A 17,500-nucleotide genomic window follows, 5' to 3' on the forward strand; every position below is an offset into this window, starting at 1 on the left:
AGTATAATTGTTTCATCTCTCTCTCTCTCTCTCTGGTTCTTTGTTTGGTTGCTGTTGCATAGTGTCTTAGATTGAGATTTCCCTTATAAGTAATATATATAAAAATCTTCAAATCCAACAGATACAATCCAAAACCTCACCCAAACCCACCTAGCCAAATCTATCTATCTCTCCCCTTGTTTTTATCTGCATCAAAACCCTAACAACATTCACCTTTTCCAAATCCCAGAATCAAATCCAACCAACAACATTTAAAATCCAACTACCCAAAACCCACTTCTTTAAACCAAATAACATTCACCAACGATCTAACCTCAACGCTCTTCAAAAACCCCTAGTCAGAAAGTAGACAAAGATTCACGTATTCTAGCTGACAACACCATCGTCCATGTCTGCTAGCTACTATATACACACATATATATATATATATAATATACGTGTATATTAGGTAGGTACTACAACCACAAAGACAAGAGTGCATGCCTTGTGTTGTGTTTCTTCTCTGTGGTAAGGTAAGCCTCAAGCAAGCAGCTTCCCTTAGAATTCTGGAAGAAGAACAACACAAGACCGCATGCACCTCTTATATAGCAGTAGTAAGCCTTCATAATATTTGCTTCACTATTTCAAAAATAAAACAGAGAGCGAGGTTGCAGATAAAACTAAGTACAACCCCAAGAAACTTGTTTTGAAAAGAAAGAAAGAAAGAAACTTTCTTACGAACCAAAAGGACATCCCCATAAACCGAAAAAGCAAATTGCAGAGTGAGAGAAAAACCCAAAACTTTTTCAACGATCAATGACAACAAGCAAGTGCTCGTTTACAAGTTGGGAAATTTATGAAACCGCAGAAATGTAAATAATTTCTGAATTTCAAATTCTGTGAAATTTAAACAAAGGACCATTTGTGGAAGCTGCAGATTTAAAAAGTTTGTTCTTAACAATGGATATTGAGGATGTCCTTAACAGAAAATTCCAAGTCAGTCACTCAACAATAATTATAAAGAGAAAAAAGTATTAATTCTTTCTACAGAAAAAGAATGAAAGCCAGCATAAAAAATGAAAGTGTATACAACACAGTTTTTATAATAAGGATCTGCACTATAATTTAAATGCACATATATATATATATATATATATAAGGAAAAAAAACAAAAGGCATACAAAAACTACAGGTTAAGTTCCAAGTAGACTAGAACATCAGCTTGTCCTGTACAATAAGGAATCAAAAGAAATTATCTCAGTGAGATCCAAAAAGACAGTGTGCATAGAATATAATAATGTCCAAACAAATACAAAAAAACAAAAAAAAAACAAAAAAACAAAAAAACAAATCAATGCAAATTACCAATCACCATCATTCTTTCTCTATTAACAGTGGCATGCAGTTGGTCATTTTCTAAGTGAATGAAGAAATCATACTCTATATCACTCAACACAAAACAGGACTTCAAATGAATCAAAGAAGAACATAATAATAAGAACAAAAAAAGACAAGGGATAACACATTAGTAAAACTACCCACCTCAATAAGTTGAGTTCAACAAAACGATTTCCTCTTTGGCCTCCCTTGCATGCTACCAGAACTAATAAAACACAACCAATCTGAAGAAATAACAATATACCTGGAAGTGGAAATGAATAAAAAATCCATCAGAGCCATGAAATCTGACATTCTCCTCTACATGTGAAACTTCTTCTTCTTTTTCTGGAAAGCATTTGATCTACAGAGCATATACTATGATTAGTAACAGTGTTCTATAAAGGACGTATGACATACAATATGATAATTATAAACTCGTGTAGCAGTGACCTGAACCAAACCAGAAAAACAAAAATGAGTTCAACTTCATAAACTTTCATCCCAAAGAACAGATGTGGGCATTTGAAATAGGAAGGGCCCCAAATCTCTCACTGAAACCCTTGTTGGCTAAATAATCGTTTAATCAAAGAGAAAAACCAAAGTGAGAGAGAGAGAGAGAGAGAGAGAGAGAGAGAGAGAGAGAGAGAGAGAGAGAGAGAGAGGAGAGTCTAAGAAGATATGAGAGGTTTTGGATTTGGGGTTAGGGTCGCAGAGAGTATACGAGGGCTTTTGGAAGGGAATAACTCGCACCAAAACTTAAATTTGGTGGAAAAAAGAGAGGCATCAAAAATCTGTTGAAATAAAGAGAAGGAAATGAAGAGTTTCAGATTAATACAAAATTAAATTTTTAGATAACTGAAAAACTGATAAGCCCGAATTACAAATCCCTAGTTATAAACCTCAATCGTAAATCTCAGAACCAAAAAAACAAAAAACAAAAAAAAAAAAAAACAAAAACAAAACCTAGTTATAGGACTTTGCTTGTGTTTTTTTTAAATTGAAGCAATGCTTTGGAATCGAGGTAGAGGTTTCTTGAGGGCCTTTTACAGAGATTGATCTAATTAAATTTCATGAGCACTATATTATGCGTGATATGATTATATGTACATTGATGATGTTTAAATGTTACATTGTTGTGAGATACATGGAAGGCATAATTATATCACGTCATGGTAATTGGTTGGAGTTGTTGGGTGGAGAAGATAATAATGGAAAAGAGGGGTAATGGATATAGTCTTTTGTGTAGTTGAGTCTAACTCTTGGCAGGTACCAGGCCTCAGGGATCCCACAGTGCACATGTTTTTATTGGGTGATTCGGGACTGGCGAAAGGGAGTTAGACAAAATGACTAACAAAAGGGGAATTATGGAATGATTGAAATGGGTGTTAGTTCATATAAATGGGCACTCGGGACCAAGTGGTATAAGCATGGTATGGGACTTGCAGGTCTGCTTGTCCAGTTATATGAATTAACGGGAGTAGATGAAGAGCATTCATACATTATTATTATTATTAATATGATATTTGGCTGTGTGATTGCATGTCACTTAATTTAGTTATATCAATTTACTGTGGTAAGGTCTCATGTCCCTACTGAGCTGTGGTTGCTCATCCCTCACCCTGTTTAATTTTTCAGATGAATTAGTGGGCAAGAAAATGAGTTAACCAGTTGAGGCTGAATTAAATGAGAGTAAGAGCTGTATTTATTTATTGTAAAGTTGTAAGATTTTGGAAGCTATTTTTATAAGAGAAGTTTATTTTAAACCCATGTCTCGGCTTCTTTTTATTTTATTTTCTCACCCCCCGGGCGCGGGGTTTCTGCCAACCCTCGGGTCCGGGGCGTGACAGAATGTTTTTATTTTTTTCTCACGCGCCGGGCTCGGGGTTTCTGCCGACTCCCGGATCCGGGGCATGACAAGATTAATTTAGTCTATATAAAAAAATGTTCCCTAGACTATGGCCCAGGTTACCATGTTCATGTGACCGTCCCTCTGGCAGGAGATCCTCCTCTCTCATCATTTCCTCTTTTCCTCCCATCTCCTCTCCTTTTCTCCTCTCATCATTTTTGTTCTTTCTTTCTCTCTCCTCTGTTAGGGTTTTTCCTTGCGGTCTTAGCTTGTAATTTTGACTTGTGATTCTGACCAGCTTCCTTTGTATTTGTGGGGTGACTCCCATGTTCACAAGAAAAGGTTCATAGCCAATCTGCATCGAGTCATTGATGAGACAATTCAGGAAGTGGTGATCCTAATTCTCTATGGCCTTCCTTACTGACTTGCATGTGAAGTTGGAGAAGCCCTTGTCGTGTTATTCTTTTCTGAAAATTAATATGAGAACCTGATCTTATTGGGAATTTGTTGTTACCTTCTCAAGTTTGTATTGAGAAACTAGCTGCATACTTTTATGACCATATTAAAAAATGAATGTGGAAAAAGAAAAGACGTAAAAGAACTCGCACATTTTCAAACCATACCGTACCGTGAAACTTACCGTTTTGGGATCATGAATGGAAATTCAAGGACTTTGGGATGATTTTGTGATTTTCATAAAGTACATGGACTATATTGCAATTACTTGAGACTTCAAGGATCTATTTACAAGTATTAAAAAGTATGAAGGATAAAATGTAATTTGGAAAAAGTATAAGGGCCAAAGTGTAAATAACAGAAATTATTGATAAGTATGAGGATCAAAGTGCAATTAAAGATAAGTATAAGTATAAGTATAAGGACTAAATTTAAAAAAAGAATTTTTAGTAACATATTTGAATGTTGGACTAGGAATTAGTTGCCCAAGCAAGGAAAATTTGAGCTTGAAGGCACATACCACAAGTCAGTCTTAAGCTTTGGATTTCAGGTAGGGGGATTCACTCCTGAACTTGTATTTTGTGTATGTATGACATGATAAATAATGTTGTGTGCAAAAGTTGCATTATTTTGGTTGCCATATGTGCTTGGTTTTATGGATGCTTGAGATTTTTTATTTTTTCTTTATTTTTATTTTTTGTTGTCATTATGGATAGTTGAGATTGGAGGGTGCTTGCTTGTGAGCAATATCCTAGATGACATGTGGGTGATGGGGGCGTAGCATCCATCCTGCATTGGATGCATACTTCGAAGGGGTTATGCGGCCCAGCTTTAGCAATATCCTACGTGCAAAGTTTAGTCGACAGGGTGTAACTGGTAAATGAACACTCTCACTAGCGTATGAGGTGAGTTGGATATAATTGTGATTCTGATAGGGGTAGTTGGCCTATAAGAATCGGTCATTAGACAAGCTGACACAGGTGCACCGAAAAACGTTTGCAGAAAGTTATTTCTTGAGCATGCCAATGGTTTTGGATCCAATATATGAAAATGGTTCGTGTTTGCTATTTATTTTTAAACATGGTCATGACTGCTGGGTAGATGAACGTATGTGTTACTCCCCTACTTTTGTCAATAATATTGATCCTATTCCACATCGTCTTAGGTCGTGAATTCTATTCTTCGATGTTGGTTATGTTTCTCCTTCCTTTGTATAAAATGAATTATGGATGGGTTGATGTTTTATTTCATAATCTGTTTTTCTAAAATAGCTTCTTAGGTTATTGGTACTATTCCATGACCTCTGGGGTTGGTTTATCTTTCAAATAACCCAAAACCCCCTCTGGTTCTATCCGACCCCAAATCCTTGCGATTCTCTCTAACCCCAAACCCTCTATCATTCTTTCTCATCTAGAAATCTTCTACAAGTGCAAGGTAAGTGCTTTTCATATGTCTTCTTCTTTCTTCTCCCTTATTCTCAATTAAAGATTATTGTGTTTTTGTATGAACTCAGAGATGCACTATGTGACAGTGACAACATCCCATCGTGGGATTACAGAGACTTTCTTGTTGCCTTGATGGCCCCCAAATGAACTGCCACCACAGGCTTACCTATTATTATAATCTATAGGTTTATTATCACAAAACGTCTCTAAGGTTTATGAAACTATCAGATTGCATCCTTAATATTATTTTTTGTCATTCGTGGTCGTTAAGGTTAATATGCATGATCACAAATGGTCCCTGCCGTTAGGTTCCGTCAAAAACTCTGTTAGTTTGCTGACGTGGCATATATGTATATCACAAAACATCCTTGAGGTTCACACACCTATCACAAATGGTCCTTATGAAAATTTTTAATTTTTTAAAATTAAAATTCATAAAATTTTTGTTTTCTTTTTAAAATTTTATGAATTATAATTATTTTAAAATATATGTTAAATTTTAAATACATGTGACATTATATTATTGTAGATGTTGGCTCCATATATATGCCACATCAACAAACTAATGAAGTTTTTAAAAAATAATTTAAAATTCATAAAATTTTAAAATGAAAAAAACTAAAGGTTTAGGGTTCATAAATGGTCCTCAAGATTAAAATCCTTCTATAAATGATTTTTTCATTTATAAATAATTTTAAAAAGAAAATCAAAATTTTATGAATTTTAAATTAAAAAATAAAAAAAATTTCATAGGGACCATTTGTGATAAGTTTGTAAACCTCAGGGATGTTTTGTGATATATATATATATGTATGCCACGTCAGCAAATGTGATATATATATATGTAGGCAGCAGCCATTGCAAGTGAGAAGACATCCCAGATTGAGAAAATGGCATAAGCAAATCTTCATGTAAGATGCATGCTCAAATCACCTAAGAATGGATAAAAACACCAAAATGTGGATTTATGGTCCTAATTTGTTGTTGATTTATATTTGAACTGTCTGGAATAAAAAGGGTTTTAGTGAAAATGGTGACACAATTATATTGAGGGATTATTTAAAACCAGAAAAAAGGGTTTTAGTAAACTGTTTTAAATATATAAATGTGCTTCTAGTTTTGCTCGCTTTTCTAGATTATAAAGCCTTGTTCAGAGGGTTAAGGCATGTATTTGAGATAATAACTGATGAATCTTGCTTAAATAGTTCTACATTGGGTGGTACATGGTACGTTTGTCTGTATTAATGTCTCTAATAAGGATGTTTAGGTACTTTTTGTAGATAAATGCCTTGTGTGTGGCAATCTATGCAAGGTCTGAAGAAGCTCGTCAGACTCACTCTGCTCACAAGCTTGCATTCTATGTCGAATTGGTGAATATTATTATTCTTTCCATTCACTCCCAACGTTTTATTTAGAAGAGAACTTAATGTGTATTAACCTCATCAGTGATTTTCTAAGCCTATAAGTTACTTCTTGACAATGATATGTTTTGTGGTTCTTTGCAGGGAGCACTTGCACTAGAAGATGCCCTTTCATAAGGATTACCAATCCAAACAGAAATAGAGGCTTTGCAGACTTATCTTGAAGGCATTCATAAAGATTCAATTTTGGATTTGATCTTATCATGTCTTCCTGAGGAAACACGAAGGAATGGCATAGATACCTTACTGCAATTGAATCTGAAGGCTAGTTACTTTCTGATAGGACTCTATCTTTCAACCTTAGACATTAACCAAGAACAGAGAGAACCCAAAGAATATTTTCTGTATATTTCCCAACAAGACGTACAATGGCTCCCCAATTGGTAATAAAACCACCGTAGAGGATACAACAGTAATTGTAACAGATTCCCCAACTAAAACTTGACACGTGGCTAACTAACTATCCAAAACTATTTTACAGTTTTGGCTCCAACTCCTAATTCCTATCATTACCCCTCCCTTTAAAGCTAAGTTTACAAGCATTGAAAACTTATTAGAACAAAAACAGAGGTGCTACAGAAAGTGCAACATGATTCATCTGGAATTGAAAGCAGCTTCAACCTGGGCAATGAAATCTGGAAATCTGGCCTTGAGGTCATGGTAGTCCTCTCACGTGGCATCCTCTAGTGTGTGACCCTTCCAATGCACTAAGACATCCACCCCTGCAGCATTACCACGTTTGACTAACTTCCTTTCCAAAATAGCCAGTGGCTCATCTTGCACAATACCATCTTCCGTAATTCGAGGTAATGTTAACGAAGGAGTCACGTGAGTTCCCAAATGCTTCTTTAAACAAGAGACATGAAATACGGGGTGGATCTTACAACCAGTAGCCAATTGGAGTTTGTAAGCCACTGGTCCCAACTGCTAAAATATGAAAACTATGAGAGAATATTTGTTTGTGGGAATTTTCTGTGTATTCTTCTCCTTGTAGGAGGTCATATTTATAATACAACGAAACCTGAATGGGCAAGTAAATAATAAATTCCTAAATCTATTTGCAGTAGGAAATCAGGAATTAAAGTAAATCAATTACAATTATAATAGGAATTCTTGGTGTGTAAGGAAAGTAAGTCAATATCCACAAGTCACGCCAACACTCCCCCTCACGTTGGTGCATAGATGTCGCCAATACCCAACTGATCTAGTGAATTGTGGAATGCTTTACTGGAAATCGCCTTTGTCAAAATATCCGCCAATTGATCCTCGGATTTCACAAAATGCGCAATCTGGTCCATGTGTCGGGGTCGTTAGTCGAGAAGTCATAATCTGTGCAGCGGAAGATGCATAGGATACAGGTTGAGTAGGAATTGGGATCGGAATCTGAGCTGAGTCGAGGCCGGAGTCGGAGTCGAAATCAAGATCAGGGTCTGAATCAGAGACAAATTCTGGGTCGGGGTCGTCTTCGGAGTCGGGGTCGGGGTCGGATCCGGGTCGGGGTCGGGGTCGTCTTCGAAGTCGAGGTCGGGGTCGTCTTCGAAGTCGGGGTCGGGGTCGTCCTTCGGAGTCGAGGTCGGGGTCGTCTTCGTCGAGGTCGGGGTCGGAGTCGAGGTCTGGATCGGGTTCGGGGTCAAAGTCTGCATCTGTAGGAGCGGAGCCATCTGGGCACTCAACTCAACGATGGTTGGTGGAGAATAAGAGAATGAGTCGGTGGTGCTACCTCCATGAGGGTTGAAAAAATCATCAACCCCCATAACACTAAATAAAATAATATCTATTACAATAGGACAAAATATAATTGGTAAGTAACCAAAATTCTTATGAAATAAGGACTCGCCAACACTCCCCCTCAAGTTGGGCAAAGATATTTCGCAGGCCCAACTTGACAAGCGAGTCACAGGACACCATACTTGAGAAGCACCAATTGTAGAGAAGATCTTTTAATCAACCACGAGTGAAACAAGTGACAAACTAAAACAAAGTTCACAGCGGAAACACAAGAGCAAACCCTAAAAAATAGGGCACATAGCAAAACACAGAAACCCTGTGAGCACGGCTGTAGATAAGGCAGAACACAGAAACCCTGTGAGCACGGCTGTAGATAAGGCAGAACACAGAAACCCTGTGAGCACGGCAGTAGAGACAATGGCAACAATAAATTCTTCCATATAAACTTTAGCTAATTCACTCAGACACAACTTCTCTTCAATCCTCCTCTCCCCTTGAAGAGAAGGGGTCGTCGGAGTCAAGAAATAAGCAACATCTTCATGGAAATATGTCAAGGTAATTGGGATAGGTCAATAAACATATCCCTTTCACTCCCCCTCCCCCCTCTCAAGGGGGGAGAAGAGCACTTAAATTTCAAGAAGAACACAAGCACAGGTCCCTAGATCGAACTAGGCTCTGATACCATGCTAAAATATGAAAACTATGAGAGAATATTTGTTTGTGGGAATTTTCTGTGTATTCTTCTCCTTGTAGGAGGTCATATTTATAATACAACGAAACCTGAATGGGCAAGTAAATAATAAATTCCTAAATCTATTTGCAGTTTGAAATCAGGAATTAAAGTAAATCAATTACAATTATAATAGGAATTCTTGGTGTGTAAGGAAAGTAAGTCAATATCCACAAGTCACGCCAACACCAACTTCTCCAGTATCTCATAAGGTCCATAAAATTTCGGCTGGTATGAGTGAGCAGCCAAGGACTGTAACCGATAAGGTACCAATCGCAAATACACCATATCCCCAACCTGAAATTCTCTTTCGAAGCGATGTTTATCAGCTTGTGTCTTCATTCGATTCTGTGCCATAAGGAGATTAGATTTCAGCAAGGTCAACAATTTGTCTCACGCAGCCAAGCTTCTGTCAACATTGGCGAATCTTGTAATGCTTGGCTCATATGGTGTAACCGTGGGTGGGGGCCGACCATAAACAACTTCAAATGGGGTTAACTTGGTTGATGTATGATAGGCTGTATTATAGCTAAATTCAGCCCAAGATAACCAAAGCAACCATTTTTTGGGTTGAGCTGCAGCAAAGCACCTCAAATAGGTCTCCCAACACCGATTAACCACTTCAGTTTGGCCATCAATTTGTGGATGGTAACCAGAGCTCATCTGTAAGACTACATGATGCAATTTAAAGAATTCTTTCCATAAGTCACTAACAAATATTGGATCCCTGTCACAAACAATGGAGCTAGGCATACCATGTAACTTAAACACATGGTCCACAAAGAGCTGAGCAATGGTAGCAGCTGAATAAGGATGGCATAGTTGCTCAGATGATCAACTACCACAAAAATAACAGATTTCCCTTGGCAAGGGGGTAATCCAACAATAAAATCCATTGAGATATCAATCCACACCTCATCTGGTATAGGCAAGGGTTGCAATAATCCAGCAGGAGTCACAATTTCATACTTGTGTTGTTGACAGTTGGACATTCAGCTACCATTTTCTGCACATCATGTTTCATACCTGGCCAATAAAAACTCCGAGAAAGCCTTTGATAAGTCTTCAAGAAACTAGCATGACCAGCCGTAGGAACTGAGTGATGAGCAGCAAAAACTTTGGTCCTCCAAACCGAATCAAGACTGAGGACTATTCTGAAACATGAGTTCCTTGAGTTTGTGAAAGGCAGCAGTAGCCTCTAGAGTCCACAAAAATCCATCCTTCTTGGTTAACTGAGTCAAAGGGAAACTTTCCCTACCATAGTGAGGAATAAATTTTTGAAAATAGCCTGTGAGACCCAAAAATCCTCTCAAACTTTTAACAAAAGTAGGTACAGGCCAATCAACAACTGCGTTTAATTTGGAAGGATCAGCTGAAACTCCTTGCCTAGAGACGATGTGGCCCAAATATTCAATAGTAGAAACTCCAAAGGCACACTTGGACATCTTGACAAAAAGTTGATGATGCTTCAAAATTTCCAAAATAGTATGTAAATGCCTCAAATGATTTGACCATGAAGTACTGTAAACGAGAATATCATCAAAAAATACCAAGACAAACTGCCGTAAACAATTTCGGAAAATCTCATTCATCAAACTTTGAAATGTGGCAAGAGCATTTGTCAAACCAAAGGGCATAACAAGGAATTCATAATGTCCCTCATGAGTCCGAAAAGCTGTTTTTTCAATATCTTCTGGATGAACTCTAATATGATGATAGCCACTCCTCAAGTCCAATTTGGAAAAATACTTTGCTCCATGCAATTCATCCAACAGATCATCAATAAGTGGAATTGGATATTTATCCTTTATAGTTAACTCGTTTAACTGTCTGTAATCCATGCGCATTCTCCATGTGCTATCCTTCTTCTTGACCAACAAAACAGGAGAAGAAAAAGGACTATGACTGTTCCTTATAAATCCAGAGTCCAGCAGCTCTTTGATGCACTTTTCAATTTCTGACTTTTGAAGTGGTCCATAAGCATATGGTCTAATGCTTGGTGGTTTACAACCATAAATCAGTCGGATCCGATGATCATGTTCTCTCATAGGAGGTAGAGTACTTGGGGTGCCAAAGACTGCAGAAAAAGAATCCAACAAGGCTTGCAATTCATTCTGTTGTGGTGAGGATAAATCATCTGCAGGTTTGGTCATATTTTCACATTCTACAGCACAGAGAATCACACCATAACAACCTGAATGCAACAACTTGTCCATCTAATGACAAGAAATAGGTTGTGGAGGCTGAGGCTTAGAACTGGACAAACAAATTTGCTCATTCCCATGCCAAAACTTCATAGTTAATCTCTCAAAGTCCCACAAGATTGGACCAAAAGTTCTCAACCATTGAACCCCTAACACAATGTCACAGCCTCCAAATGGCAAAGCAAACATATCGGAGGTATATACACAAGTCCCGATGGCTAAAGGAACCGCAACACAACAACCCTTACTCTGAACTTGTTCGCCATCAGCTATTATGGCATCACAAATATGAGACTGATCTAACTTCCAACCCAATGAAATTTTGTCAACCATATTATTGATGTCCAAAATTGAATTCAATTTAAAGGAAATTGTCGGATGCCTGAGGAATCCTTCAGCATCTCAGGATGAATATGCAAGATACAACCAAAAAAAAAAAAAACACAAAAAACAAACTACAAAAAAACCCAGAACACACATATCGGCAAATAAAATAAGCGCACAAATACGAAGATAGTCACACAATAATCACCCACTACACCAAAATCGAAACCTCGAAGCACCAATACGAACACAAGCCAAAGCCAAAGGAGCCAGTAACCAGAGAATNGGAATAAGGTGGTCATGCATCAAAGCTAGAGTCAGAGCTAGAGCTCTACACACTTTTCGCTATAGTAGAGTAGTTTAGAGGCTAAGAACGGGTGTGGGCCACCATGGGAGCACAAATGGGTGGATGTAATTGAGATTCCAACGCGAGTCCTGACTTGGAATCTCTGGAACTAACTCAAACATTCTTGCACCAAAGTTCCACCTGGTAATTTTCTGAGCATCTACGTAGATGGTATCCCCAATACTCGGGTGGAAACCTATCGCAGTTTTTGCACACTCATCTAGAGGCGTCAAAGAAACATCTTCATAATAGGAAGAATCCACCTCGAAGAAGGGAACTTTGTCGACCACCAAACGCCATTTCAAATTATCACCACCTGCATCCAACTCCCATACACACAAATGATTACCAAGCACAAACTCGGTCACCCGCAAATGCCCTCGACATGCACCAAGAACCCGATACAACGAAATGGAATTTCCCCGCACTTCAGACGACATATCAAGAGGTGCCAGACTGAACCGACATTTGTCAACAATAATATGATTGCCATCACCATCACCATTACTGATATCTTGGAAGGGATCCAACTCCAGAATATAGGAGGATGCATGATCGGAACCTGAAAAATACAACTTCCCATTGCAAGCAACGCCAGCAGTTTTGATATCAAAATAATTTCGTAGGCCGCATACCACATTAACGGACTCCCTCCATTCACCGGTCTCAGAAAAGAAGATGTCCACATAGAACTCTTGACGTAGTCGCACAACCCTCCACCTATATTCAGCATTAATGGAAACCTCATCATCGAAGGTGGAAGATGAGTTGTAGCTGTAGTAGGGATCACAAATGAACCCTACGCTTACCCAATTATGGATTCGAGGAGGGGGAGGAAGAGCAACCCATTTCTTGGTGTATGGATTGCAAATGTAATAATCACGTTGATCAAGTTCGCTTGGGCAGCACAAAACTAAGTCGTTGCACGCCCCTACCACAAATAATTTTTGTTCTGGTGCGGCTTCTGAAATAACAGGTAGCTGCAAACTCATCAGACCATCCTCGTTTTCCATCCGAAAGAATGTTCCATTGTCTACAACTACTGTACCTAAAATGGGCGTTTTCAAATCACGTTGGCGACGTACATATTGCCCAACAAAATGAGAACTAGAGATGAGTTCACACCAACGCTTGGACACGCACTTGCATTGAAAAACTAACTTAATACAAGAAAGTCGACAAATGATTTCAACCAATAAAACCTCTGGGAGATCATCAACACTATCATTCATCATCATTTTATTTCTGAGTCAAACCCAGCACCATTAACAACAAATTCGATGTCAAGATTATTAAATAACTGACTCTGAGCCCCACATATCATCAAACAAACACTAACTAGAAAATAGGGAACGTGCCCTACTTTTGGGGTCATATAGATCTTGAAATTTTTTTATTTTCGTCCATTTTATTGTATTTTATTTTTAAAACTGTAGAAATTTTCACTCACTCTTCAATCTATGATTTTGGTTGGCAGCCACAGATCAATGATTAACCAAAATTAGCCTTGGTTCTCCAGGTTCGAATGTAATTCATCCATCCATTTAGAGGTGTCAAATGGTCAGACCAGCCGCGCAAGGCACGAGCTCATCCTGTTTAAATAGAAAATCGAGTTGTAGCCACTGCATCTGAATGGTGGCCATTGCTGATGTAATAGCCACACACTTGCTGTTAATATGTAGCACCAAACACATGGCACAGTGTATTTGTGGCTGAAAATCAACTAGCCACGGATGCTGAGTCAAAACAGCACTTATTTTGGGATATTGGTGTAAACTATATGGGCTGCATATATTAAAACACTAACCTTGATCGTGAGCCATTGGTGCTGCCATGATAGTTGAACAGAGAGTAACCAAGTTCTACTCAAAATGATCCTTTAAGCTATTATTCTAGATGTGGTTTTGAATGCCCTTTTGCTGGTCTGATTGTCTGAGCAGGGACTTGATATTTATATGCATTAGCTCAAGATTCCTAGCCCGTCAAGGAATACAAGAGCTATCCAAATTGCAGTGGTATAAGGTGCTCTAATCGATTACACAAAAGGAATCTGTTGGAACAAGGATTTCTGAAATACACACTTCCCTTAAAACCAAAACACCAAATCAAGTTCTTAATGAATACGAAGACCTAGATCTCCTATGACGATTAGAAGTGGTTTAAGACATAAAATATCTAACATTCTCCCACTTGGTCAAATAATTATCAAAGCCTTCGTTTGACTTCTGTGTGGTCATTGAACTCAAAAAGAATTGAATTGTTCCTTAACAAGTCCCTGTCAACAATTAAAAAAACTGCATAGAACTATCAAGATGGATTGAGTTTAGTCACCCAAGATATTTATAATTACACATACATATTTTATTATCACATAGACTCCAGCAAATTAAAACCAAAAGAAGAACATGACTTACTCCAAATGTGTTTTAATGTCATTATCATCGCAGTCCTCTTTATGAGATTTTGTAATCTCTTCTTGCAAAAACAGTCTTGACACTTTCATGAATAGATATCATATGCATTCTTTATAGCTAGCTTATTCCACAAAATAGATATCACCATATTCATTTGTCAAAATTTAAAATAAGCAATCAATTAAAATAACTAAACTTTATTAATAACCATATGCAACCTTCTTGTGAATATCCAATCGAAACAAAACAAAATGCTCCCACTGATCCTAGGCATCAAACTGTCTAGTAAATTCATGCTCGTTGGTTTGGAAAAGTGCAATGAGTTTCTGTCCAATACTTCTTCAGATTATTGCAGCAACTATCAAAACCAAAACAAATGTCTACTTGGAGAGTCTTTCTTTCAACATTTCTGTAGACAAAACAGGTATTCCTTTTAAAAATATGCAAAAACCCTCAATGCTTTCTCTTTGCAGTCCTTAGAGCTTGTCATGTGCATATAATTCATATTGCCAACCATGGAAACTTCAAGATTTGTCCTAATCGTATATATAACCTTGTGCAATGCTTTCATTGATCACTAAACTGTATCCAAGAAACTGCTGTCATTCTACAACCGAATAGATACTGAGTCTAATATACTGTTATAAAAACATTGTGTCTTGTAGCATGCAAAGTAATCTTGCATCATGCCATGAACTCAAACTGTAATATCGAAATATAATATATGATCCTTCTTGAACATTTCAGATTTGTTGTGCCACCACCAAACCAAACATATAATCAGACATCAACTTCTGAGAATCTTAGGAATATTCTTCTGTAAATAGGATTTATACCCATTCACCTGTGTACAATTTCCTTAGTGATTTCCTTCTTGCTGTCCAATAAGCTGCCTGTACCCAGTGAGCTTCCTTGTTATCCAGGCCTTAAAACTTGTTTTTGTATTTTCAATCTGTCTAGTGCATGTTCTTCACTGGATTAATATCAACTAGTATCTCACATACAAAACAAACTTCCAATTCTAAAGATTATTGAGTACCTCTCTGCAATACAAACCTCCAGTTAAAACCAGTAGTCCTCTATCTGTCTTTTCATTGCACAATCCTGAAGTAAATCTTCTAATATCATGTAAACTTGAATAGCTTATTGTCAAAAGATGCTACATAAGACTCTTCATTGTTAACCAAGTTGGGCATGTCTTAGTAGCTTTGACAGATTTCATAAGTTGACAATGACTTGGAAGCTGTAGATTGGTGATGTCGACAGTTTGTTGAAGTCACTATCAGAATGTACAATTTCCAATATTATAATAAACTTGAAACAAGTAATACGTGTTGGCGTGAGTCAATGTTCCTATTAGGAATAGAATTTGTTCATATTCTGAATAGAATTTATATTTTATATTGTAATTATCTAATTTGAGTAGAATTAGAAGATTTTGTACATATTTTTTTATTTGTACCCACTCTTTATGCCCACTCTGTATGTAGTATATATATTCCTCCTTGAGAGAAGAATAAACATATAAGTTTAAATCCTAATTATTTTTTGCTGCCGCTGCCATCTATCACCATGTTAGATATCACTGAATCTTCTTCTTCTACTCCTATTGTTACGGTTCATACCGAATCGTCCAACAACCAACCTATGGGATTCAAATTAAATGGATCCAACTATGAGGTATGGGCTTCAATGATCGAACTTCATGCTACTACACAAGGCAACGTGGGTTACCTAACTGGCTACACTGATGCTCCTGATTCCAAAGAGCCGAAATATGGGAAGTGAAAAATTGCTGATGCTGTTGTGAAAAGTTGGATGCTGAGAACTATGGAACCCAGTTTGTTGAATATGTTTCATACTCTACCTACTGCTAAGGAAATTTGGGATGTTGTTAATTAGATGTTTTATGATGGCTCTAACATATCCCAGCTCTATGAACTGCGATGTCAGGCTACCCATCTCAAGCAAAAGGGTCATCCTGTCTCTACCTATTTTGCCGAACTTAAGGCAATCTGGCTTGAATTGGACAAGAGACGTCCTTTTCAGATGAAGTGTGCTGATGATATAAAGACTTTTCAGGATGCTGTTTTGGTAGAACGCGTGTATGATTTTTTGGCTGGCCTTGACGATACTTATGACAAGGTCCGCAATGATATTCTACGGAGTGATAAAGTTCCAAGTATTGAAAATGTATTTTTTATGGTTCATCGAGAGGCTCAACTCCAGATTACTATGCTTGGATCCGGCACCAAGATTGGGGAATCTACTGTTGCGTTTGCTTCCAAAAACACTGCTTTGGTTTCTCGGCCTCCAGGGTTTGGCTCTTCTGCTGTTCCTCCTCGTCTTCTGACTTCTGTAAAAAAAAGAAAAACAAACTGAAGTGTGATCACTATGGTGAAAAGAGACATACAATCGACACCTATTGGGCATTGCATGGAGTACCAGATTGGGAGAAGGAGCAGAGGCGTTTAAAAAGGGAACAACTGGACAGCAAAGGTCATGTGGCTGTTGCCCCCACTTCTGTGGCTGACATCACCACTAGGCATAGCCCTCTTACTGCCACTCCTCCTCCAACTTTGACCGCAATCTCAAGCACTCCATCACCTCAGCCTCTAGGTAACTTTGGCAAGGCTTTTCCATGCCCATGATACCCGCGATATAGGTTGGATTATTGATTCAGGAGCTACTGACCATATAATGTATAATTCTGCTTTATTCTCTACTACTGTTCCGCCTCATCGTGATCATGTTCTGACTGCTAATAATGTTACTGCTCCTGTCACAGGGGCTGGTTCTATACTCTTGACACCTGCTTTACCATTGGACAAAGTGTTACTGGTTCCATCTTTGTCTAGTAATTTATTATTTGTGCCGCAAGTTACTGAGCAGTTAAACTGCGTTGTACTTATGTATCCGTCTTTTGTCTTACTACAGGATATCCAGACTCGGGAGATCTTTGGTCGTGGTACTAAAAATGGGGGGCTTTATTATGTGGATGATGTGGCAACTAGTCGGGTTCTTCATGCTGGTAGTGCCGAAACTTCTCAGCATCTCCGGAATTGGTTGCTACATTGCCGATTTGGTCATGCCTCCTTTGGACATTTATGACATTTGTTTCTTGCATTATTTGGTGGTGTCACGAGTCTGCTTTCCAATGTCAGACTTGTATTTTAGCTAGGAGTCATCGAGTATCCTACCCTCCAAGTTGTAATAAACAGCTTATG

General features: G+C 37.9%; 1 long non-coding RNA gene and 1 pseudogene across 1 annotated transcript; both read right to left on the reverse strand.

Annotated features, from left to right (window-relative positions):
- LOC117635306 overlaps positions 1–17,500 on the reverse strand; it is a 57,839-nt pseudogene that overhangs the window by 27,464 nt on the left and 12,875 nt on the right.
- On the reverse strand, positions 1,100–1,988 carry LOC117635592. The gene is made up of 3 exons (XR_004586903.1): positions 1,810–1,988; positions 1,522–1,720; positions 1,100–1,206 (listed from the first exon to the last, which is right to left on the reverse strand). It is a non-coding gene; the product is annotated as an uncharacterized LOC117635592 (long non-coding RNA).

The sequence above is a fragment of the Prunus dulcis genome, chromosome 7, assembly GCF_902201215.1.
Source record: "Prunus dulcis chromosome 7, ALMONDv2, whole genome shotgun sequence".
In the NCBI taxonomy this organism is placed as follows: Eukaryota; Viridiplantae; Streptophyta; class Magnoliopsida; order Rosales; family Rosaceae; genus Prunus; species Prunus dulcis.